The sequence below is a fragment of the Mesoplodon bidens genome, assembly GCF_964165515.1.
Source record: "Mesoplodon bidens genome assembly, chromosome: 10".
NCBI classification, from domain to species: domain Eukaryota; kingdom Metazoa; phylum Chordata; class Mammalia; order Artiodactyla; family Ziphiidae; genus Mesoplodon; species Mesoplodon bidens.
In genome coordinates, this window is record NC_138172.1 from 7,926,083 (window position 1) to 7,950,818 (window position 24,736).

Here is a 24,736-nt window from a genome sequence, read left to right on the forward strand (position 1 = left end):
GGGTCAAAGGTAGAAACTTCCGGTTGTAAAATAAATAAGTCATGGGGGTATAATCTGTAGCATGGTGACTAGTTAATACTGTATCGCACATTTGAAAGTTGCTAAGAGAGTAGATCTTAAAAGTTCTCATCACAAGAAAAAAAATTGTGACTAAGGTGAGGGGTGTTAGCTAGACTTATTATGGTGATCATTTCACAACGTATACAAATCATTATGAAATGATTATGTTGTACACCTGAAACTAATGTCAATTAAACCTCAAAAAAAAAATTAAAAAATAAGGCCATCAGGGTGGGCCCTAATCCAATATAATCGGTGTCCTTATAAGAGAAAATCTGGACACACAAAACACACCAGGGACATGCAAACACAGAGGAAGGACCATACGAAGAGGCAAGAGACCGACCATCTGCAAGCCAAGGCGAGAGGCCTCAGGAGAAACCACCCCTGCTGACACCTTGATCTCAGACTTTTAGCCTCAAAAAAAGTGCAAAAAAGTTTATCTGCCGACTAGGAAAATACAGTAAAAAAAAAAAAAAAAAAAAGCCCACAACAAAAAAACCCCCATGAATTTGTCAACACATTAGATCCTTTGCAATTGAGACTCCTGGCCCACGAAGCACCAGTGCCCAAGAATAATAATTATGGGCTTCCCTGGTGGCGCAGTGGTTGAGAGTCCACCTGCTGATGCAGGGGACATGGGTTCGGGATATGGGTTCATGCCCCGGTCCGGGAAGATCCCACATGCCGTGGAGCAGCTAGGCCCGTGAGCCATGGCCGCTGAGCCTGCGCGTCTGGAGCCTGTGCTCCGCAACGGGAGAGGCCACAACAGTGAGAGGCCCGTGTACCGCAAATAATAATAATAATAATAATAATTATTATTATTATTATTATTATTATGGAGAACTGACAATATTTCTGCACAAGAGCCTTTCATTTATGTCCTTAAGGACCATTATCTATTAACATTTAGCCACAACGGGACTAAACAATTTATACTCTGATAAATGTATCAGATGATACTTACTAAAACTGACCAAAAAAAGGGAAACAAACAAAATCCCTAAGAAGGAGACTTCCTTTGACCTCTTAGGCCAAACCACCATAAAGCCCCCTGTTAAAGCAAAGATGTCTTTACATTCAACCCTGAATTCTGAAAAAAATTACATGACCCATAGCTCTTCAATGAACTTAGGATTTCTTAAGAATCCACTAAGACTCAAGTTTGTGTTTCATGTTTTAAATTCCAACTCTTCCCCCATCTGTACATGAAAGCAAGAAGGAAACCCACGACGCACGCTTTCCATTTGACTTAGTATTTATATTCAAAAATTTATCTGGGGGGGGCTTCCCTGGTGGCGCAGTGGTTGAGGGTCCGCCTACCGATGCCGGGGACGCATTCAAAAATTTATCTGGGGGGGGCTTCCCTGGTGGCGCAGTGGTTGAGGGTCCGCCTACCGATGCCGGGGACGCGGGTTCGTGCCCCGGTCTGGGAGGATCCCGCATGCCACGGAGCGGTGGGCCCGTGAGCCATGGCCCGTGAACCATGGCCGCTGAGCCTGCGCGTCCGGAGCCTGTGCTCCGCAGCGGGAGAGGCCGCGGCGGTGAGAGGCCCGCGTACCGCAAAAAAAAAAAAAAAAAAATCTGGGGTATAACTGCCTTGTTACAGTTTTTCTAGCAGATTTCGAACTTAACACCTTTTAGCTATTATTTGAGCATACATACTCATTAAATTCCTACCAACTCTACATTAGTGAACTGTTCAAAGGACACAATATTGGCCTAAAATTTTCTTTGAGGGGGAACTACGACGAATGTTTATTTGGCTATCAGTCTATTACAGTTCAAACAAAATCCTAATTTACAAGCCAAAAACAGTTTTAAAGATAAATGTTTGGGAGCCGCTTGACACCATTCCTTATTCTACAAAAATTCAAATTCCTTTTAGAAGTCTTACCAGATTTCTAGACCTATTATTAATGCCTCCCTTTTTTACTTCCTTTTTTTTCTTTTTAATTTTTGGCTGCGCTGGGTCTTCGTTGCTGTGTGCGGACTTTCTCTAGTTGTGGAGCACCAGCCCTAGGTGTGCAAGCTCAGTAGTTGTGGCTCATGGGCTTAGCTGCTCCCTGGCATGTGGGATCTTCCTGGACCGGGGACTGAACCTGTGTCCCCTGCATTGGCAGGCAGATTCTTAACCACTGCGCCATCAGGGAAGTCCTTTAGGTCCTTTTTAAAAGGTATTTTCTTTGGGAAAAAATTGATTTATCAAGCACAACTGAGTGTGCATCTATGCCAATTTGATACAAGTAGGTTTTGATTTCTAGGAGCAAAATTATTTAAATTTTCAAAAATACAAGAATTCACAGATTATTTCTTTATAAGAAAACAAGTACGTTCACGGGTGGGCTCTGTGGTGGTTTGCTGCTTGGCCCAATAGGTCAAAGGGGGGCACCTTTTCAGGCTGGAAAAGAAATCAACTGAGTCAAGCTCCTCTCTTAGGAATCAAATCCTAGGATGCCTATAGTTCTTAACCTTTTTGAAGAGTAAACACAGATTTCTGTGATAATCTTAAGAAGATTATGAAACATTACCTCAGAAAAATGTAGAGGCAAAACTCAGGGAAAAATTCTAGGGATTCCTAGGCCTCTGATCTACACCCATTCCTGAAATGCAGGCAGTCTGGGATAATGGAAGCCGGTAACTGACTGAATGGTAAGTACCCTGGAAGTCAGAATTTACAATATGTCTAGTAGGGGACAAAGTCCAATAAAACCTCATCAATTTCCTCTCTTTATCCAGATCCAGGACCCCTATCCAATTCGAGGCAAAGAATCCTAGAGGAAAAAGGGGAAAAACTACAGACGGATGGCAACACCCAAAGTCAGGAGGAGAGGAAAGTGCGGATTATGTTGGTGGAGTCTTCTTTAAATAACCTAAGTAATACAGTATAATGAAAAGATCCTGGAATCATACAGGGTTGACTCACTTTATTACTAGTTGTGCGATCACTCTGATTCAGTTTGTTCATCTGTAAGCCACTCCTATAGCACTACTTTGAGAATTAAGTAACATAACATTAAGAGAACTTAGCAAGATACTTAGCACACTGCAGGCACCTACTTTTGGTATGCAGGGTTACAATATTAGAGAAGTAAATAGAGGTCAAAAGGCAAATAGGAACCACTTTCCTGCTTCCAAGGCAATAGTATTTAGTGGAAGAAAAGAACCTACAGTTTGAGTTTTGTTAATAACTTGCCAAGTCTACTAACGTTAAGACTTGCTAACAGTCACAGAATAATCTGCACTTAGTCAAATACTTTTTCAGAAATTCAACCAGCTCATAAAATGAAATCTAATACATACTGAACATACTGTTAATTTACCCACTTGCTTCCTCAATCCTGTCCAATTCCTCTCAGAAAGGCTCTCCAGAATTTTATACAGACTTCTAAAAAATATTAGTTTCCTTTTATTACAAAGTCATATCTGCGTAGCCACTCTGTTTTTCCACTGATTGGAAGTATCATGTGACAGTCACAAAAGGAACTGGGCTCAGAAAGCAAGTAGCACAAATGGGGAAAGACAAACATCTGAGTATGTTACTATCTGCTTTAACAAGACTCACAACAGCCAATTTGATAGATCCCTTTATTTTATCCTTTAAAATTTTTTATTGTGAAACATTTCAAGCAAGTAATAAAAGTAAACTTTTAGAAGAAACTCCATTTATGTATCATCTTTCAACAATTACCAACTCACAGTCAATCTTGTTCCATCTTTTACCTCTCCTCCATTCTAAGGCAAACACCAGGAACATATCATTTCATCCATAAATATTTCAGCATGTATCTCTAAAAGAGATTCTTTAAAAAAAAAAAAGTGTGCATTTTAGTTCCTGTTTTGTTTTGGAGGGAACTTTATTTTAAAAATTTTTATTGGAATATAGCTGATTTACAATGTTGTATTAATCTCTGCTGTACAGCAAAGTGAATCAGTTATACATATATTTACATATATCCACTTTTTTAGATTCTTTTCCCATATAGGTTATTACAGAGTATTGAGTAGAGTTCCCTGTGCTACATACAGTAGGTCCTTATTAATTATCTATTTTATACGTAGTAGAGTGTGTATGTCAATCCCAATCTCCCAATTTATGCCCCCTCCCCTTTTGGGGGGGAAGATAACTTAAACCACCATTTTGTCCTTTCCTAGAACTCCCATTCCTATATCTAAAGTATTGTTATCCAATCTGAATTCACTTTAGCACTCCTCAATCTCACTCTAAGCCCAAAGTACTAAAACAAACAAACAAAAATCTTCCAAAAAAATTAGGGAACACTTCAAAACTCATTTTACCCTGATATCAAAGCCAGGTATTAATACTACAAGAAAAGAAAACTACAGGTCAATAACCCTGATGAACATACATGAAAAATCCTCAACAAAATATTAGCAAACTTAATTCAACAGTACATTAAAAGGATCATATACCATGATCAAATGGGTTTTATTCCTGGGATGCAACGATGGTTCAACTACCCAAATTAATCAATGTTATACACAGTAAAAACCATATGATCATCTCAACAGATGCAGAAAAAGCATTTTACAAATTCCAACATCCTTTCATGATAAAAACTCTCAATGAATTGGGTACAGATGGAGTGTACCTCAACGTAATAAAGACCATATATGACAACTCACAGCTGACATCCCACAGCTAACATCATACTCAAAGGTGAAAAGTTGAAAGCTTTTAAGATCAGGAACAAGACAAACATTTCCACTCTTACCACTATTATTCAAAACAGTAGTGGAAGTACTAACCAGAGCAATTAGACAAGAAAAAGGAAAAAAAGAAAAAAAAAGAAAAGGCATCCAAATCAGAAGTAAAATCATCTCTGCTTGCAGATGTCATGGTATTATATCTAGCAAACCCTAAATATTCCCCCCCAAAATGTTTAGGATAAACAAATTCAAGGAATTCCCTGGTGGCGCAGTGCTTAAGAATCCGCTTGCCACTGCAGGGGACACGGGTTCAATCCCTGGTCCAGGAAGATCCCATATGCTGTGGAGCAATTAAGCACGTGTGCCACAACTATTGAAGCCCACACGCTGCAACCACTGAAGCCCATGAGTCTACAGCCTGTACTCTGCAATGAGAGAAGCCACTGCAGTTAGAAACCCATGCGCAGCAATGAAGAGGAGCCCCTGCTCGCCACAACTACAGAAAGCCCATGCGCAGCAATGAAGACACAACACAGCAACAAAACCCCAAAACAACAACAAAAAACAAATTCAGCAAAGTGACAGGATATAAAACCAATATATAAAAAAATCACTAACAACAAACTACAGGAATGAGAAATTAAGAAAACAATCCTATTTACAACAACATCAAAAAGAATAAAATAATTAGGAATAAATTCAACCAAGTGAAAGATCTGTGCACTGAAAACTGTAAAACACTGATGAAACAAATCAAAGACACAAATGAATGTACAGTTCGAGCTCATCAACTGGAAGAATAGTGCTAAAGTGTCCATACTATCCGAAGTGATCTACAGATTCAGTGCAATCCCTATCAAAATTCCAATGGCATTTTTCGATGAATAGCCAAAGCAATCTTGAGAAGGAAAAACAAATCTGAAGCATCATATCTCCTGATTTCAAACTATATTACAAAAATTCAGTATGGTTTTGTCATAAAAACAGACACATACATCAATGGAACAGGCTGAAGAGCCCAGAAAAAAACCCATGCATATATGGTAAACTAATTTTCAACAAAGGTGTCAAGAATATACAATGGGGAGAAATTCAGCAAAAGCTATGAATCAGGACTTCTTTGGATATTCTTTAATTTTGAGAGGCATCTTTCTGTTACTAGAGCTGTTAAGAGTATTTTACAGGCCGTGACAGCACTGTAAGCAACCTAAGTGTCCATAAACAGAAAAATGGATAAAGAAGATGTGGTACATACACACAATGAAGTATTACTCAGCCATAAAAAGAGAATGAAATACTGCCCTTTGCAGAAAAAGGATGGACCTAGAGATTATCATACTAAGTGAAGCCACACAAAGACAAAATTGTATGGTATCACTCATATGTGGAATCTAAAAAATAACACAAAAGAACTCATTTACAAAACAGAAACAGACATAGAAAACAAACTTATGCTTATCAAAGGGGAAAGGGATGGGGTGGGATATATTTCTGATAAATTATTTCAAAATATAAATCACAGTACTTCTACAGCTGATAATTCTGATGGAGTAAATTTTCTTAAAAAATTTAACTCTATATAAATCAGTTTGCTGTAAATCTGAATTGAATTTTAAAATGTAAATTTATACAATGGCATTTTAGTGTTTCCTCTGACATTTTCCGTAAATTATGGAGGTTGTACAAGAAACTAAAAGTGGCTTTTTTATTTGCGTATAATTAAAATAATTAAAATTTCATTCATATATATAAAAAAATAATACACAGTGGGGAAAGGATAATCTCTCTTTACCATAAATGGTGCCAGGAAAACTGAACATCCACGTGCAAAAGAATGCAACTGGATGCCTATCTTATATCACACAGAAAAATCAACTCGAAATCTATTAAAAAGACATGAATGTGAGACCTGAAACCAAGTAACTCCTAGAAGAAAACATAGGGGATAAGGTCCTTGACATTGATCTTGCCAATTATTTTTTTTTTAATAAATTTATTTATTTACTTAGGGCTACACTGGATCTTTGTTGCTGCATGCAGGCTTTCCCTAGTTGTGGCAAGCAGAGGCTACTCTTCATTGCGGTGCACGGGCTTCTTATTGCAGTGGCTTCTCTTGCTGTGGAGCAGGGCTCTAGGCGTGCGGGCTTCAGTAGTTGTGGCACACAGGCTCAGTAGTTGTGGTTCGCGGGCTAAGAGTGCAGGCTCAGTAGTTGTGGCGCACGGGCTTAGTTGCTCTGTGGCATGTGGCATCCTCCCGGACCAGGGCTCAAACCCGTGTCCCCTGCACTGGCAGGCGGATTCTTAACCACTGCATTACCAGGGAACTCCTGCTAATTATTTTCTTAAAAATTAATTTTTATTAGAGTACAGTTGCTGTACAATGTTGTGTTGGTTTCTGTTGTACAACAAAGTGAATCAGTTATACATATACACATAACCACTCTTTTTTTTAGATTTCCTTCCCGTTTAGGTCACCAGAGAGCACTGAGTAGAGTTCCCTGTGCTATACAGTAGATTCTCATTAGTCATCTATTTTATATATAGTAATGTATATATGTCAATCCCAAACTCCCAATTCATACCACCCCTCCCCCCTTTGTAACCATAGTTTGTTTTCTACTTTTGTGACTCTACTAATGCTTTGCAAGTAAGTTCATCTGAATTATTTTTCTAGATTCCACATATAAGCGATATTATATGATATTTGTCTTTCTCTTTCTGACTTGCTTCACTCTGTATGACAATCTCTAGGTCCATCCGCGTCACTGCAAATGGTATTTTGTTCCTTTTCATGGCTGAGTAACATTCCATTGTATATATGTATCACATCTTCTTTACTGCCAATGATTTTTTTTTTGATTTAACACCAAATGCCAGGACAACAAAAGCAAAAATAAACAAGTGAGACTACAACAAAGTAAAAGTTTCTGCAGAGCAAAAGAAACCATCAACCAAAAGAAAACATAATATGGAATGGGAGAAACTATTTGCAAACCACAGAGCTGATAAAGGGTTAACGTCAAAAACATTTAAGGAACACATACCACTCAATAGCCAAAAGAGGAAAAGAACAACAAAGAAAACCCAATTAAAAAATGGGCGGGGCTTCCCTGGTGGTGCAGTGGTTGAGAGTCCGCCTGCCGATGCAGGGGACACGGGTTCGTGCCCCGGTCCGGGAGGATCCCACATGCCGCAGAGCGGCTGGACCCGTGAGCCATGGCCGCTGAGCCTGCGCATCCGGAGCCTGTGCTCCGCAACGGGAGAGGCCACCACAGTGGTGAGAGGCCCGCGTACCTCAAAAAAAAAAAAAAAAAAAAAAAAAAAATGGGCGAAGGACCTGAATAGGTATTTTCCCAAAGAAGACATAAAAATGCCCAACAGATCCTTGAAAAGGTCAACACCACCAATCATCAGGGAAATGCAAATCAAAACCACAATAAGACATCACCTCACACCTGTTAGGATGACTATTACCAAAAAGACAAGAGATGATAAATACTGATGAAGATGTGGAAGAAAGGGAACCCTTGTGCACTGTTGGTGGGAATGTAAATCGGTGCAGCCACTATGGGAAACAGTCTGGAGGTCTTCAAGAAATTAAAAGTAAACTACCATTTGATCTAGCAATCTCACTTCTGGGTATATATCCAAAGGAAACAAAATCACTATCTTGAAGAGCTATCTGTACTCCCATGTTCACTACAGCATTATTTACAATAGCTAAGTTATGTAAACAACCTAAGTGTCTGCTGAAGGATGAATGGATTAAGAAAATGTGATATCTACCTATCTATCTAGCTGTTTACCTACCTACAATAGAACATTATTCAAAAAAAAGAAGGGAATCCTGCCATTTGTGACAATATGGATGAACCTGGGGGGGTGTTATGCTAAGAGAAGTCAGACAGAGAAAGACATATGTTGCATGGTATCACCACTTATACAGGAATTGGTAAAAGACAAACAAACAAACAAAGCAAAAACTCATAGAAACAGACTGTAGAATGGTGGTTGCCAGGAGTTGGAGTGTAAGAGAAATGGGAAGAGGTTAGTAAAGGGTATAAACTTTCAGTGAAAAGGGTGTCTAAGTTCTGAGGATCTAATATATAACACATATTGGAAAAGTGAAATGTGCTGAGAGATTAGAATTTATAGGTTCCCTCACACACAAAAAAAGATGAACATGTGATGGATGAATGTTAATTAACTTAATTGCTGGAACCCTTTCACAACATATGTGTATATCAAACAATCATGTTGTATGCTATAAATATATCACAATTTTGCTTGTCAATTATACCTCAATAAAGCTTAAAAACAAAACAAAAAACAAAAACACCTGACCTGATGAGCAACCTGGACTTACACAGCTTTACCTGAAGGCACTTATAAGGCTGATATATCTTAGAATTCCAGAGTTAAAAAATTCCTTTCACTCTGGTCAATATACACGGTGCCCAAGAGCCGCTTCTAATGATGTCTGAAAAGGACCTTGGATCCTGAAAAGAAGTTTTGTTTCCTTAAAGCTCCCTTCTCTGGACTTCCCTGGTGGCACAGTGGTTGAGAATCCACCTGCCAATGCAGGGGACAAGGGTTTGATCCCTGGTCCGGGAAGATCCCTCATGCTGCGGAGCAACTAAGCCCATGAGCCACAACTACTGAGCTGGTGTGCTGCAACTACTGAAGCCCATGCGCCTAGAGCCCGTGCTCCGCATCAAGAGAAGCCACCACAACGAAAAGCCGGGCACTGCAACAAAGAGTAGCCCTCGCTCACCACAACCAGAGAAAGCCCGCGCACAGCAACGAAGACCCAATGTAGCCAAAACCAAAAAAAAAAAAAAAAAAAACCGCACCAAAAACTCCCTTCTCTATTAAGATTTTTAATGTAATTATATTTATATAGCAAGCACTGGTACATTTGTAAAGTCAGAAGCCTCAAATTTTAGCTAGACACCAATTATTACTTTGTTAACAGTTGGTTCTTTTCATATAACCAAGTGAAGTTGTGAAAACCAGATGCTATATTTACAGCATGTAAGCATTACTTATCCTGAGATGCAGACAGAGTTTAGAGAATTGATCAAATACTCATAACAATAACAACTTCCAAAATAAAAGCTAACATCTAGAGAATGCATTCTTTCTAAAAGCCACTGTGTCCTCAATCACTTTGTATGCATCAGCTCATGTAATGCCCACAACTTCATGAGAAAGGCACTATCCCTATGTAGCCAAAGACACTCACCAAGCTGAGAAACTTGTCCAAGGCCAGAGCAAGGAAACCCCCAAACTAGAACCTGAACCAAGGTCTATATCCAATTTCAGAACCCTCACACCTTTAACCACTATCACTTCACCATTTCATATCTTGATTTAATAATTTTTAGCATACAAAATAAATATATTAGAATGTGACATAAGATTGCTGAAATGATGTTGTAACTTCTTTCTTTTTAGGTATTATAACTAGAAAGGATAAGACAGATTTAATATTTAACAGGTTTAAGATTTTCAACAATTTGATTTTTAATTTAAAACGTATAAAATCAAATAATTTGACTTTTAAATGACAAAGCTAAAAATTAGATGACACCCTTTCTAAGATAATATCTAAATCTCAGGTCTAAGGGTGAATCATTCAAAAAACATTAATTGATGACCTTTGTACGACAAGTACTACCAGTGTCCCAAGTGGTAGTCAAGGTCAAGTATCTGAAATCATCAGGGACAAATGGAAAATGCTCTAACAACTCAAGAGAGAGAATTTTTACTAGAGAAAGGAAGGTTCTTATCTTGAACTGTTTATATTAATTAAAGAAATTCTGGACCCTAGAAGAACAGAAAAGTCTACGTCCTTTTCCATGGCCTAAAAGTTATCAGTTACTGAAAAATCTAGAAGCAGATAAGGTTTAGTAAATAAACTAACTTATATGTTTTTGTGTCACAACAGAAGTACCACGACAAAATATCACTTGAAATAGTATTCATATGAATCAGTATTCGTAAGTCTTACATATAAGGACAGGAAGATAACAGAATGGAATAAACCTAGAAGTTAGACCTCTGACTATACTCAGATTTGTAAATTTCACTTAGTAACCATATTTTATATAATTATAAAAAAAGTAATCCTTGAAAAGTCTGAAAGTGAAATAAAACAAATTAACCCCACTGCCTATCAAGTTGGTGGCATAACCACATAAAGAAGAACTATTCCAAGTGATTTTAAACCACTGTAATTTGACTGTATATCCTTGGATGGATATATGCTCAGGGCAAAGACAAACAAACAAAACAAACTCACTTTCCAGTAATCATACTGTTCTGCCATTCTAAAACTGTTGTGTGGGTATCGTGGGACGAAGCCAAGTAATTACATTGGTTATTAGTGGAAACTGGGATTTGGGGCATGGGGAAAAGATTAGGCTTATGAAAATATCATGAAGCACTAAATTCAAAATAGAAGTTATCAAATACCAACAACATATATTTTTTTAACTTTTTAAAAAAAATTTATTTATTTACTTATTTATTTATCTTTTTGGCTGTGTTGGGTCTTCGTTTCTGTGCGAGGGCTTTCTGTAGTTGCGGCAAGTGGGGGCCACTCTTCATCGCGGTGCGTGGGCCTCTCACTATCGCGGCCTCTCTTGTTGTGGAGCACAGGCTCCGGACGCGCAGGCTCAGTAGTTGTGGCTCACGGGCCTAGTTGCTCCGCGGCATGTGGGATCCTCCCAGACCAGGGCTCAAACCCGTGTCCCCTGCATTGGCAGGCAGATTCTCAACCACTGTGCCATCAGGGAAGCCCCCCAACAACTGATATTTAAAAAAAAAAAAAAAAAAAAAAAAGGAAAGAGAAAAAGAGGAAAGGAGAGAAACCATTTTTTAGTTCTGTTCACTGAAAAGGTCTAGAAACAAGGTCCAACCCAAGAGCACTACACTCCTAACACCCAGACGATGGTCTCTAAGTATCATTTCCCACTAAAAGAAATCAGAGTTTTGCAGAAATGAGTAATTCCAGGTTTGGGGCGGGAAATATACAAAATGATCCTAGAACATCTTGTCATACTAGAAAGCAAGGAATCAATCAAAACAAGCCAGGAAACGACTGAGAATAAATAAAAAGGACTTAGAAGCCAACAGCCAAATGTGGGACAATTTGAATGTCAAAACTAGTAACTCCAAGGGACTGAAACATATCAAACAGGTTTAAAACCTTAAGTATACAATAATAATAACACTTTATTGCTCACCTCTAGACGTTGCTAAGTTACCAACCCATTATTTTGAAAATTAGTAAGAGGGGAAAAAAAAAAAAACAAGTACTGATATTGCTTTTTGTATTCAAACTGTATCTTAGGGTACCATATAATTAATGAGGGGGAGTATTACAGAAAATAAATGAAGTAGTGATAGAATATCACCATCCCACAATCATGAAGGAAATAAGGATCTAAGCCTGTTCTTCTCAAAGTGTGGTCTGAGAACTCCTGAAGGTCTTGAGATTCTTTCGGGGAATAAGTGAAGGCTTTCCCTTTTTAACTACACATCTGTGTTAGGCCAGATTTTCTTCAGTCTTTAACCAAAACAACTTATCACAACAAATTAAACGCAGAAGTAACTATGAGAAAGCAGTTACCTTTTATCACTAAAGAGACTTACAAAAATGTTAATGCCATTAAAAAAACTGGAAAGTTATTTTTCATAACTTATGTCAGCAGGATTTGTTATTGCTATTCTAAAATTAGTTAATAAATATTTAAAAAATATTCTCAGTTTTAATTTCTAATATGGTAAATCTCAATAGAAGCTACAAAAACAGAAACCCTCTGGGGCCTTCAACAGCTGCCTAACATCACAAAGACAAGCAGACATTATGTAAGTCTTAAGGGAAGTATCCACTACTTTTATAAAGTATACTTGAAATGGACCTAATCACTAATTTACATAAAACATGGGGGGTCATCTAATAGGAGAATATGTTAAATGACACCATAGAGACACACTTTCCAAAATCCAAGAGTAAGAACTCAACACAATGATAAATTTCATTAGTCAGTGTATTACATGAGAAAAAGAGAAGAGAGAAGCTATAAATTAGAAAGACACAAACTAATCAACTAAGTACAACGTATGAACCTTATCTTGACCAAATGGAATGGTTTCAGTAAAATCCAAAGGGAGTCCATTTTTCTACATTCCCTCTATTTTGTTGTATTTGGAATTTTTCATAATAAAAAATTAAATCTGTATCTATCCCCTCCCTCACCACAAACTAAAAGGAAAAGAAAAAGGCATTCTAAACTGTCCACGTGGAAATGGGGGTTCAGAGAGGCCAAAAGAAAAATCCTAGCCGAGAGGACAATCAGAAGAGCTCTATAAAAGAAAACTGTGTTGCTATGGAGTGATGAAAAGTTCCACGACCCTCTATAATTAGGGTGAGCATGTAATTTATGGCCCAAATTGGGACATTTTTGAGAGTGAAAGGGGTGCTATTACTAACTACCTGGTAGACATAAACCAGGACTCTCCCAGGGAAACCAAGATGTATGGTCACTCTATCCACAAAAGATTAAATTTAAAAATCATTTTCACAGAGGATATTCAACTCAATCCTTTGGGTAACCATTTTCCATAGAAACATATTCCTAATATAATAGAGTTCAGAAAAGCTAAGGTATTCTACACACAAAAAAATTACTTTTCATCTTTCTTGCCTGGCACAGTTATATCATAAAGTGGATATGCCTACTTCTCTTCTTGTTGCTCAGTGTATTCTGCAAACCTCCAGCCATTCCTTTCCATACCAACTGTGCATGATAAACTATGAGAGGAAAGTTACACTTACCCAGAGCCTTGCTTTTCTAAAAATACACGTCTTCCCATGGGCCTCCACACATGACTTAGTCAGACTCCTACTCAATTTATGAACAGATACCTTATTCCTAGCAATACTTCAAATCTTAACAGCCTAGGGGTAAAGGAAGAGTAAGCAAAAACATTTTGATCAGGTCAGCCAGCCCAAGCTCCAAAGGGCCTTGGGGTTGGCATTATTATTACCTACTTGTTCTAAAGTGGTATGGCTACAGTAACTGCAGAGCTCCATACATGTTAATATAATTTTCAAATTTTTTAATTTTTAGCAAATATCTGGTTTTAGTATTGCTTACATACATGTCACCAAGAGATGAGTACCCGGTAAACTGTGAATATTTTATGCCATTTCATATGTTTTAAAATACTGGGTAAACCTTTTCAATAAAAGTAGTCTAAATATGAAAGTATGCAACAATTTGGTACAATTTAGCCTCATCCTAAAATGTGGATTGATACCCTGTCAACCTACCTTCATTCTTTTCTATTACTAAGTTATGACATTAAAGTTCTAATTGCCAAAAATAAAACTAAATTTGTCTAGTAAGAACGCAAATAATTAAAAACGGACTTCAAAAATTTGGACTTGCTTCTACAATTTCCTCAAGCCTGTTCTTCGTTATTTTTGTTTTCTTAAAGTCATTTCACCATACATTTTCCAGGCTGTGGGCATAAAGACACTTCACTTGCATGGCTATAGCAGTCTGTACCACAGAAATCAAGAAAATAAAAATTTATGTATTCATACAACAATCTAATGCTACATTTGGCATGCAATCAATCACAGTCCCTCAAAAGTCTTTCTCCTTGTTTTACTTTAAGAGATTAAACTCTTTTGTCTTTAGAACTAAAATACAGTTTTTTTAAAAAGTGCCCTTTACACTCTATCCCAATGTTATCATATTAAACATTTATTTTTAAAATAACTATCTGACTGTGGCTCTTCCGTTCCTGTCTGGTTTCTCTTTTAAAATAAGTCAGGGCTTCCCTGGTGGCGCAGTGGTTGAGAGTCCGCCTGCCGATGCAGGGTACACGGGTTTGTGCCCCGGTCCGGGAAGATCCCACATGCCGCGGAGCGGCTGAGCCCGTGAGCCATGGCCGCTGAGCCTGTGCTCCGCAACGGAAGGGGCCACATCAGTGAGAGGCCCGCGTACCGCAAAAATAAATAAATAAATAAATAAATAAATAAAATAAAATAAGTCAATTCTCAACAGCCTACGTTAATAAAGGAAAATGTAACATAAAGGCAGAGTAATTGACAACAGGTCCTTCCAGGTCATTCCTCATAAATAAAACCTTCCTTGGATGCCAAGAATGCCCAAACAGTTGATTATTAACTGCAGATCATCCTCCTTCGCAGAGCTGTGAGAGAGTACAAACTGTATGTGTTGTGGCATGCACAGAGGTTGGTGGAAGGAAACAGAATTTTTCAACACAGGCCAAAGATCATAACAGGACAGGAATAAAAAACCATGGGGACAGGGGGACGAAAAAAGAAAAGAAACAACCTTAAACAAAATGACAAACAATGGGTGCAAATGTAAAACAACGACATCCATCTGGATATACATTAAAATTAACAAGTAAACATTATTAAATATGCTAACACTATACTGGAACATCCTAACCAGATCATAACTTCTAAGAACTATGAAATAATCCTCTTACTATATCCAGCAGTGCACATGCCTTATTAGATTACTGGATTTTATTTGAGTCTTCACATTTCATGAGTGGGGAGGAGGAAATTTCAGCATCAGGAAATAATAAAAATAAAATTTCTTGTTTGGGGAGGCAGTGTGGGAAAAACAAGGCTTGAAAAACAAATTATGCAGCTTGAAGAAAGAAGTGTGAAAAATGAAAAATCTATATTCAAACAATTTCACCTCCACTAAGGTAAAGGGGTAAATATTCATCAAGGTTTAATTTTTAACCTTACTTTTGTCATAAATCTGAGTTAACACTAATCAGTAATTCCCAGTTCAAACTGCAAATATTATCTACAGAAGAGATTCTCTCTTTTTTCAAGCTAATAATACGGTGGCATCTGGTGGTAATAATGCTTGTGTGACCAACCAATGAAAAATAAGTATGCTTAAAAACAGTTTTTTTTTCCTGTAAGGCTAAGAACTGAAATGGCTTATCAAGAAAGAGAATGCGGGCTTCCCTGGTGGCGCAGTGGTTGGGAGTCCGCCTGCCGATGCAGGGGACACGGGTTCGTGCCCCGGTCTGGGAGGATCCCACATGCCGCGGAGCGGCTGGGCCCGTGAGCCGTGGCTGCTGGGCCTGCGCGTCCGGAGCCTGTGCTCTGCAAGGGGAGAGGCCACAACAGTGAGAGGCCCGCCTACCGCAAAAAAAAAAAAAAAAAAAAAAAAAAGAAAGAGAATGCAAGGTACTGAAGTTATAAAACCTCTTTCACTACTGACTTTTAAGAATAGGACAAATTAGCTTTGTCTTTAAGTATATATAAACAATCGAATCATAATAAAAATCCTAATAGCCCATCCAATTTTCCCCCTTTGTCCTATTTTCTTTTTTGCTGGGGAGAAGCACTGCGGGATGATAATAGCAGGAAATAAGGTGGAGCAGCTGCACAGGCAAGATGAGGTAGGTAGTGCTGCGTTTCACCTTCATTCTAGCCTACTGCTGACTACGTCTTACTGAAAATGATATATTAGCTGTTTGGGGAGCCAAAGCAGTTATCAAAACCTTTGGGATCAAAATGTGCGCCCTCCCCACTCTTGCCAGGAACTTTTTAGGGTAATAGGAGTACTAGGAACCACGATGAAGAGATTTCTAATTATTTGGGAAGTGGTGTGTGTGCACCCGAGTGTGTGTACATGCACAAGCATATGCGTAAAGGATGTTTACCCTAGTGCTAGCAATGTGGGTCTTAGGACACGTAAAGAAAACTGTCTGGAATGGAGGCCAGGGTTTGAATTAGATGGCTTCTACTTTACTTCCACAAATCTATGGAAATAATCCGTGTGAATGAATTTTAAAGAGAAGAAATGACTACCCTTAATTTCCACAGTAATATAAAATACAGCCCACTAAATTTCATGTTAATGAAAAAAACTTCTAACTAACGGCAGTGATAATTAGTCACTCAAATTTCCCTTTTCAGGTCAAAATATATCTTTACTGCCAAGACCACTGCACATAAAAATATAATGTTAAGTACCTAACATATTTCTTTTACTGAGGGAAAAGACACAAAACTTGGTCGTTTGTTTACTATTACAATGTGCATTAAAGGCAGTTTTTAGCTATTCTATTAAGTTAAAACATCTCTTCTTTGCTAACAGCCACAAGCTCTGAACCCGTAAGTAAAAATTAGGATTCCAGTTTCCTTTATCATCTCCTCCAGTCTGGATAGAAGGGAAAACTTTAAAGCTAGTTTAATAACATTGCAATACAGGTGGTATCTCAATTCAAGCAACAGATGCACTCTTGGAAAGCTGAGTTCAAACCAATTATGTCTAAAAATCAAATTCTCCTACAATATATTAAGCATTTAAAGGAACCACAGCATATATCTTTTAAAAAGCAAGAATCCTTTTGCAATCAAAATAACTGCTATCTAATTTGTGAATGCAATTCTTTATTTGGGTTTTTAAAAAGAAGTGGCACACATGTATTGTTCAACATTTATTTTAAAACTAACTACAGGGCTTCCCTGGTGGCTCAGTGGTTAAGCATCCACCTGCCAATGCAGGGGACATGGGTTCGAGCCCTGGTCTGGGAAGATCACAAGCCACAAAGCAACTAAGCCTGTGCGCCACAACTAGTGAGCCTGCCAGCCACAACTACTGAGCCCGTGTGCCACAACTACTGAAACCCGTGCACCTAGAGCCTGTGCTCCGCAACAAGAGAAGCCCGCGCACTGCAACGAAGAGTTGCCCCCGCTCGCCACAACTAGAGAAAGCCTGTGCGCAGCAACGAAGACCCAATGCAGCCAAAAATAAATAAATAAATAAAATTAACTACAAATACTGTTCAGGACATTGATCCTTTTAACATTTTAATGAAAACCTCCACAAACTTTGAAATATTTCATTATGATTTTGCTTAAAGGGATAGATAATGACAGATCTCTTCCAACTCTGATTCATATTAATTCTAATAAACTAGATACAACCATCCCACTTGCAACTGGGAGCTGAGTACGTATGTATCAAACAAGGTTGTGCCTAACTTAAAAGGGGGGCTGGGTAAACTCCAGAGAATATCATGTTCTTCAGGAAGTAGGGATGAGACTGAAACAGTAAGTAACCTTTTCTTTAGTTAGCATTTTACATGATGGCAACCCAACACTTGAATGCTGAAGGATGCTCTCCATAATACTGATATAAAATTGGAGCTAACAATATGCAACTATTTCACAAAGGGAAACAAACTATTCTACTTACTCTGGTCTAATCCCAACCCAAATAAGGACAATGTACGTACTGAAATATAAAAGTTTTATTCAGATAGAATATTCTTTTCCATTTTTTTAATGAGAATTCAGCTCTCAGATGCTCCAGAATTGGTCTACTGGGGGGGAGGGGTGATTTGTATTTAGGAGGGTGGAGAACATGGGATTTATTCTTTTAATCTATACAAAGCGTTAATTTTTTATTTTCCTTGGAGGAGGGGATGGGTTCCTACCAGATATTCAGGGACATACTAAATTTGGGGTTAACATTATATGGTTGGCACAAATTCAGTGCTCGAGTAGGAACTATAAATGATTTCTTTAATTGTATGCCAAACTGAATAATCTCCCAGGGAAAAGAACCTCCTCCTCCTGCCTTTCCTACCTCCTGCCCCTCCCCCATCAACACTGCCTCCCTGCTGTGCAAAGAGCCCTTTGTCCTGCCCCGCACTTATCTAGCTGTTTGGCCATATTGACAGGCCAACTAGAGGCATAATAAGCGAGTCAGTCTGATATAAGCAGCTGGCAATTTCAAACAAATATCTTCCTTTTCTACTCAGTCCAAATCCTGCTGCAGAGGTCTCAGGCCCCTCCCATGCTTCCACCTATTTTTCAAACAGTACAGCAAGGAATTCTGCATTTTCTCTCAATTAGGTAGCACATCAAAAACTTGATTCCCCAGACAGAAACAAATTCTGTATAAAGTCCTACATCCACTGTTTTTTCTGTGATTCATAACATAGGCCAAGGAGTACCCTCAGCTCTAGGTGTATAACATGACTAACATGGCTAAGAAAATGATTTTTACTCCTTCAATCTGCCATCAAAACTGTGATAATTCTCATACTTCAAAGAAAGAAGAGCACAGAAGAGGAATCAGTCAGATCAAATCAACAGTCATATACATCAAGCAAAACTGGCCAGTAATCCTAGTGTTTTAAAAATACTAAATACATTATTCCAATAAGCAGAAAATTCCTTATCCCTGTCTTTATATCAAAGATACTTAATGTGACCCTTACATCTCTCCCTGAGGTATTCAGCAAACAAAATCCATATGATGGAAAAACTGAGTGAGGCAGGATGGGATTACAAATTCCTTGCTCAGTGAGGGCTCATATAAAGTAGACAGAGATTCTGCTTCATTGTTCCTTTATTATCTCTCATAGTTCCCTTCATAAAGTGTTAAAGAGTTTAATATATTCTGTCAAAATAAGAGGATTCTCTAAAGTAATGTTTTCCAACACCCGTCCCCCACCAAGTTACAGGGTATCTTTTTTCATAACACTGCAACTAATTAAACAAAATATGTACCAAGATATTAAAGAAATGATATTCTATCAACCTTTGGTGAACTTCCCTGAATCTTTCCAAGAGAAATCAATCATTTCATCAAGGGAAAGGTTAAAAATGCCCTTTCACTACATATTTTGGAATTTTTGGCAGCAAGGAATGGTGTCAATCCCTGTTTATCATAGGTACATTATACCTATTTTCTAAGGAGTGCCTCTGAAAGGATTTTTTTTTTTTTACAAATAACTACCAGTTGTATTACTAAATATATATTATCTTAAAATTTTGCGGAGTCAAAGTTTTGTTTGTTTTAAACAAACATCCCTATCAATAAGTTTTAGTTTTCAATAGCCAAAACAATTTTTATAAAAAAAATTCGCTGCTAGGCCTTTTAGTTTCAAATTAAACTGACACACCACCAGAGGTGAACCACAAGTTATAAAAAATTTTTATTTTATTCATGATCCAATTTCTCACTGATAATATGTATCCAACAATCATTAACTGTCCTTAACTGTGGCCTAATGTTTCATAAGTTATTTGAATATGAAGAGGATAAAGTAAAAGTGGTTGTCTGTACATCTGCATTTTCTACCGCATTATTTTCCTGTCCAAAGGAAAAAAAATGAGGTAGCCACTCTCCTCCAGAAAGGCCAAAATAAGTCCAGAAAGTAAGTTCCTGAACACAAAACACTATCAAAAGATATTAAAATTTTCAAGCATACTGGTTAAATAAATCCTATGAAAAGGCCCTCTATGCTCTTAAGGAAATGATCGTACATTAAGATCACAAGGGGGTTCCAAACAGGAAATACAAGTTAAAAGCAATTACTTTATAAGGTAACTTTCATGTTACATAATAACTTAAAGACATTTATATCTAAACTATGTTAAACAGCCAGTATGAGTAAAACCATATTTACCTGATATGACATCTTTTATATGTGATAGTAGTAAGAATTAGAACCACCTAAAATATTATCCATTAAAGGTTCTGTTTCATTAGTCTGCTTACATCACTGAGAGACAGTGCAAGCAACCTTTGTGAATGACAAAACTCATTTCCATTCTTTTTGGTTCCCGCCACAAATGCCAGAGTCACACCACACATTATAGATGACTGGGTACATCTGCACAAAACTGAACATATCAAAGTTCTCAGGGAAAAAAATATATGGGCTGCAAGAGTTATAGGGGGAAAGAAGACAACACACATGGGCATCTGTTAAGTATTGAATGTAACTGATGGTATATTGGGGTGGTGGTTCTTCTTCAAGTACTTCCATACTCAGCAAACTGTTTGCTTAATCAGAGATCTCCCTGAAGTGTGGGAGCTGTGGGGGAAGAGAGACCACATAAGGGGCTCAGAGGCTGTCTTCTCAAGTATACTGTACACTAGATATTTGATTTCTGAATATTCCAGACTAGAATGAATATTCCTTCTAGTCTGTCCCATATTTCAGATGGATCACGCCCAAACATATACATCCTTGTGATCTTAGATGACTATATTCAACAATATTATAATGAATCAATATCATAGGTCAAATTCTAAAGAAAAAATCTAATCTGGAGAAGTCTATTACAAATACAGAAAAAAAGAAAATACTTCTGATAGTTATATATAGAAATAATTCCGAAAAGGACAGTTCTTTTTAGAGTTTAAGATTCCTAATTTAGTAAAATGTTTAGCAAAACACCTGTTCAATAAGGTAAATATGGTCTAACCAGAAGTAAGGAGACACAGAAATAAAGTATTAAAATTGATTTAATGATTAAAGAGATGGAGGAAAACCTGTCAGTTGCAGAAAAATGAACTGATATTTTCCCCATTCTCGTTCTCAGAGAGATCCTTAAATTCTTATTACTTTGGTTGTAAATGTATTGAAAAATTAAAACTCAAATGGAACTTCCAGTCCTATCCAAGCAAAATCCCCAGGCAAAAACCAAAATGTGCCAAAAAACCAAAAACCGAACAAAAAAGGAAAGTCTCTAACTATGATCCAGTTTCCAGACGGTGATATCCATAAATGGGTAGAAGGTTATGAATTGCTAGTTCTCATGTCCCCACCAATAAAATGCAAACCAGCTCAGCAGTGAAAATTCCCAGGAAAGCAAGGTTTCTTCTTAGTCCTAAAGCAGCCATCGCCTAAGTGCAGCTCCCTGCAGCCAACAGCATTAATGGACGCTGCACTGCTGTCCTTCCCTGGAGACAGCAGCCAGCACTACTCAAGCTTCTCACGTAGCAACCAGAGCTCCAGAGCCAGCAGCTGCTGCTGCCTTGTATACTCACCCCGATGATCCAACCCAAAGGAACAACCTTCTCCTTACCCCACCCCCACTCCTTACACACTCTTTTTTTTGGGGGGGTGGGGGTGGAGTGGGGTGGGGGGAGGACCAGTGTTCCATGCCAGGAGGGCTGGAATTATGCCTTTAGAAAGAAACAATCCTAAAGTCACCCTTTTAGTTTGAACTAAGGCCTTTTATTAGAAAAATCAATTTACCAAATTCCAAATATATATTTAATAAGCCAGCAATTTAGGAGTGAAGATTAAGCTTTAGTCTTTAAAAGGCCAATTTGCCAAACACTCTCTTTACAGTCAAGTTTAAGTCTGCAGCTAAAGACAGAGGCTTGTGTTATGTCCTACCAAAGGACATAATTCATTTTTCTATATATAATGACATGCTGAGTAAACCTTAAAGATTCTAATCCCATAATGGTCCAGAATTTTTGTCTACAGAAGAAAACTAATGATCCTCCTGAGAAAACTGGTAGAAACCAATAAAAAAAAATTACCTCTGTCCTCCAAGAGGCCCAGAAACCTCTGATAATATGAATATTCTCTGCTTTAATACTACCTCAGATTCCATACACCGAAAATTACCATTTATAATTTTTCTCTCAAAGTGACGTAAAAATATTAATGATATAAAACTAATCACCAAGAATTTTCCCAAATAGGGGGTACACATTCTCCTGAAAAGCTCAAACACTCAACTCAGCTGAATCCTCCCTAATCAAAGTATAGCTATGTAACTGCCCAACAAAAAAATGTTAATATGACCTTGGTCACATATCTGTTATCTAAATGCAACTCGTTTAATCAAGTGCTAAGGGAAATTAGCAGAGGACCTAGGGATTTTTCCAGTACTACAAGAACGGAGAAAACTGGAAAAATGAACGAAGTACAGACAAAGCCCAATGGAACCCAGAGGTCTGGGCAAGAAATGAGTTAGTGGTGAACACTCTGCACGAGTAACATGAGAAAGCAGAAAATGCAGGTCATACACGCACCCCTGACCCAGACCAGCAGAGCTGGCTCCAGCACCAGTATACACGGGAAAGACCAGTTATTCCTAAGAAGTGAGACAAGCAAAGGAGCTCTGTAGAATAAATTAGCAGAGAAGGGGCTTTCCCGACAGTTAAACTTTCCCTCTCACGCGATTCACCTACTTAAAACCAGGGCTCTTCCTCACCACCATTCACTTCGCATCCCTGGCTTCCGCACAGACGGAAAGGGAATTCATAAAGGCTACATTTTTCTGCCTTTAAAGACGTTCGCAAATGATCGCTCTCCACGCCCAAGGCAGGCAAAACGACACAATCTGGCTCAACTCCAAGCTAGAACCCTACAAATTCAGTAGGGCCATCTCAGAGATACTGGGGCAAACGCCACCGAGAGCCCAGAATGCGAGCTGGGGGTGGCGAAGGTAACGTCTTTAGTGTGAGAAACGAAGCAATCATCTGCGATGGGGACCCTGGACGAGAGGGAAGGCGTCCAGAAACATTCTGGGGGGGGAGGGGGGATGGAGATCGAGGCCCCCAGAGGGATCAGAGTTGTCACAAGGCCGCGCGAACGGGGGTGGGGGTGAGGTTTGGGGAGGGGGGAAAAGTGTGCCTGGGTATTTTGAGGGGAGAGCAGCGAGAGGCCTACCCTCAAGTAAAAGGTAAACGTGGAGTAGGCAGTTCCCAGGAAAAGGGGTGAAGAGGCGTGGGGGGAGGGGAAACGTCCTGACCCAGGAAAGACGTGAAAAGGGTAGCGGGGTCGACGAGATTACCGACGGGGCTCTCTGCCTGGGCAAGAGGGGTGCAACGGTGTGTGGGGGGCGGCGAGCGGGATGAGAAGGGGCAGCATCCTCCTTGCTGAGGGCCAGGCCCACGTCCCGAAAGAGAGCGCGGGGAGACGGAGGAGGTGACCCTTCCCTCCCCCGGGGCCCGGTCGTGAGGGTAGGTCTCAATTTTCTGTCGGACCCTTACCTTGTCCCAGGCCTGGGCCCGGGCTGCGGCGCACGGCACTCCCGGGAGGCAGCAGGACTCGAGTTAGGCCCAACACGGCGCCACGGCGTTTCCTGGCCGGGAATGGCCCGTGCCCGTGAGGTGGGGGTGGGGGGCAGAAAGGCGGAGCGAGCCAAAGCCGGGGAGGGGGAAGGGCCAGGGAAGGAAGGGGGGCCGGCACTACAGTGTTGGCGGACTGGCGGGACTGGGGCTGCGTGAGTCTCTGAGCGCAGGCGGGCGGCGGCCGCCCCTCCCCCGGCGGCGGCGGCGGCGGCGGCGGCGACGGCGGCGGCGGCGGCAGCAGCTCACTCAGCCCGCTGCCCGAGCGGAAACGCCACTGACCGCACGGGGATTCCCAGCGCCGGCGCCAGGGGCACCCGGGACACGCCCCCTCCCGCAGCGCCATTGGCCCCTCCGCCCACCGCCCCGCACTCATTGGCCAACTTGCCGCCAATCAGCGGAAGCCGCTGGGGCCGCCTAGAGAAGAGGCTGTGCTCTGGAGCTCCCGCTCCTCAGAGAGCCTCGGCTAGGTAGGGGAGCGGAACTCTGGTGGGAGGGGGGGCCTGGCGGTTTGGCGGGGGGGGTGGGTGGCTGAGGTCGTCTGGCCGGTAGCTGGGGGGTCGCCTTCCCCCGCGGGAAGTCGGGAGCATAGCGTTTGTTACGCTGCAAGGGAAAGAGGGGGTTAGAGGCAGGCGGGAGTGCGGCCCGCCCTGCGGCAACCGGAGGGGGAGGGAGAAGGGAGCGGAAAAGGCTCGAATCCAGACGGAGCCATTGCTCCCTCAGAGGGGGGGCGCTTCCGGCTCTTCTGCTGTCACTGATTGGTTGCCGCTCCTCCCGCCGTGTGCGAAAACACAAATGGCGTGTTTTGGTTGGAGCAAAGCGCCTGTCAGTTACAGCCTCGGGAGTGCGCAGCCGCTTAAGAGACTCTCGCATTGCCCCCTTGGGGGGGTAGGTAGGTGGGGTGGGGAGAGAGCTGGACTGGCGGGCGCGGTCGGCCTCCCGCTGGGGGGAGGAGAGGGTCAGTGAAAGTGGCTCCGTGCGGGCGTCCTGCCACCCTCCCCTTCCTTCGGGGGAGTCGGTTTACCCGCCGCCTGTTTGGCTTCGGCATCTGATTGGCTGCTGAAGCCCCGGCAACGGCCCCTTCT

General features: G+C 40.2%; 1 protein-coding gene across 14 annotated transcripts in view; it reads right to left on the reverse strand.

The window, feature by feature from the left end:
• The window catches only part of SETD5 (SET domain containing 5), an 83,764-nt gene extending 59,901 nt beyond the window's left edge, over positions 1-23,863 (reverse strand). For 7 of the 14 annotated variants that reach the window (XM_081245026.1, XM_081245029.1, XM_081245016.1 and 4 more), the window contains exon 1: positions 23,574-23,863. The gene's annotated coding sequence lies outside the window, so the exon portion shown is untranslated. Of the gene's footprint in view, positions 1-11,256; positions 11,545-22,769; positions 22,917-23,573 lie in introns of those variants that run through there. The other 7 variants (XM_081245020.1, XM_081245019.1, XM_081245018.1 and 4 more) reach the window with 3 other exon arrangements.
• Between the last annotated feature and the right edge of the window lie 873 nt (positions 23,864-24,736).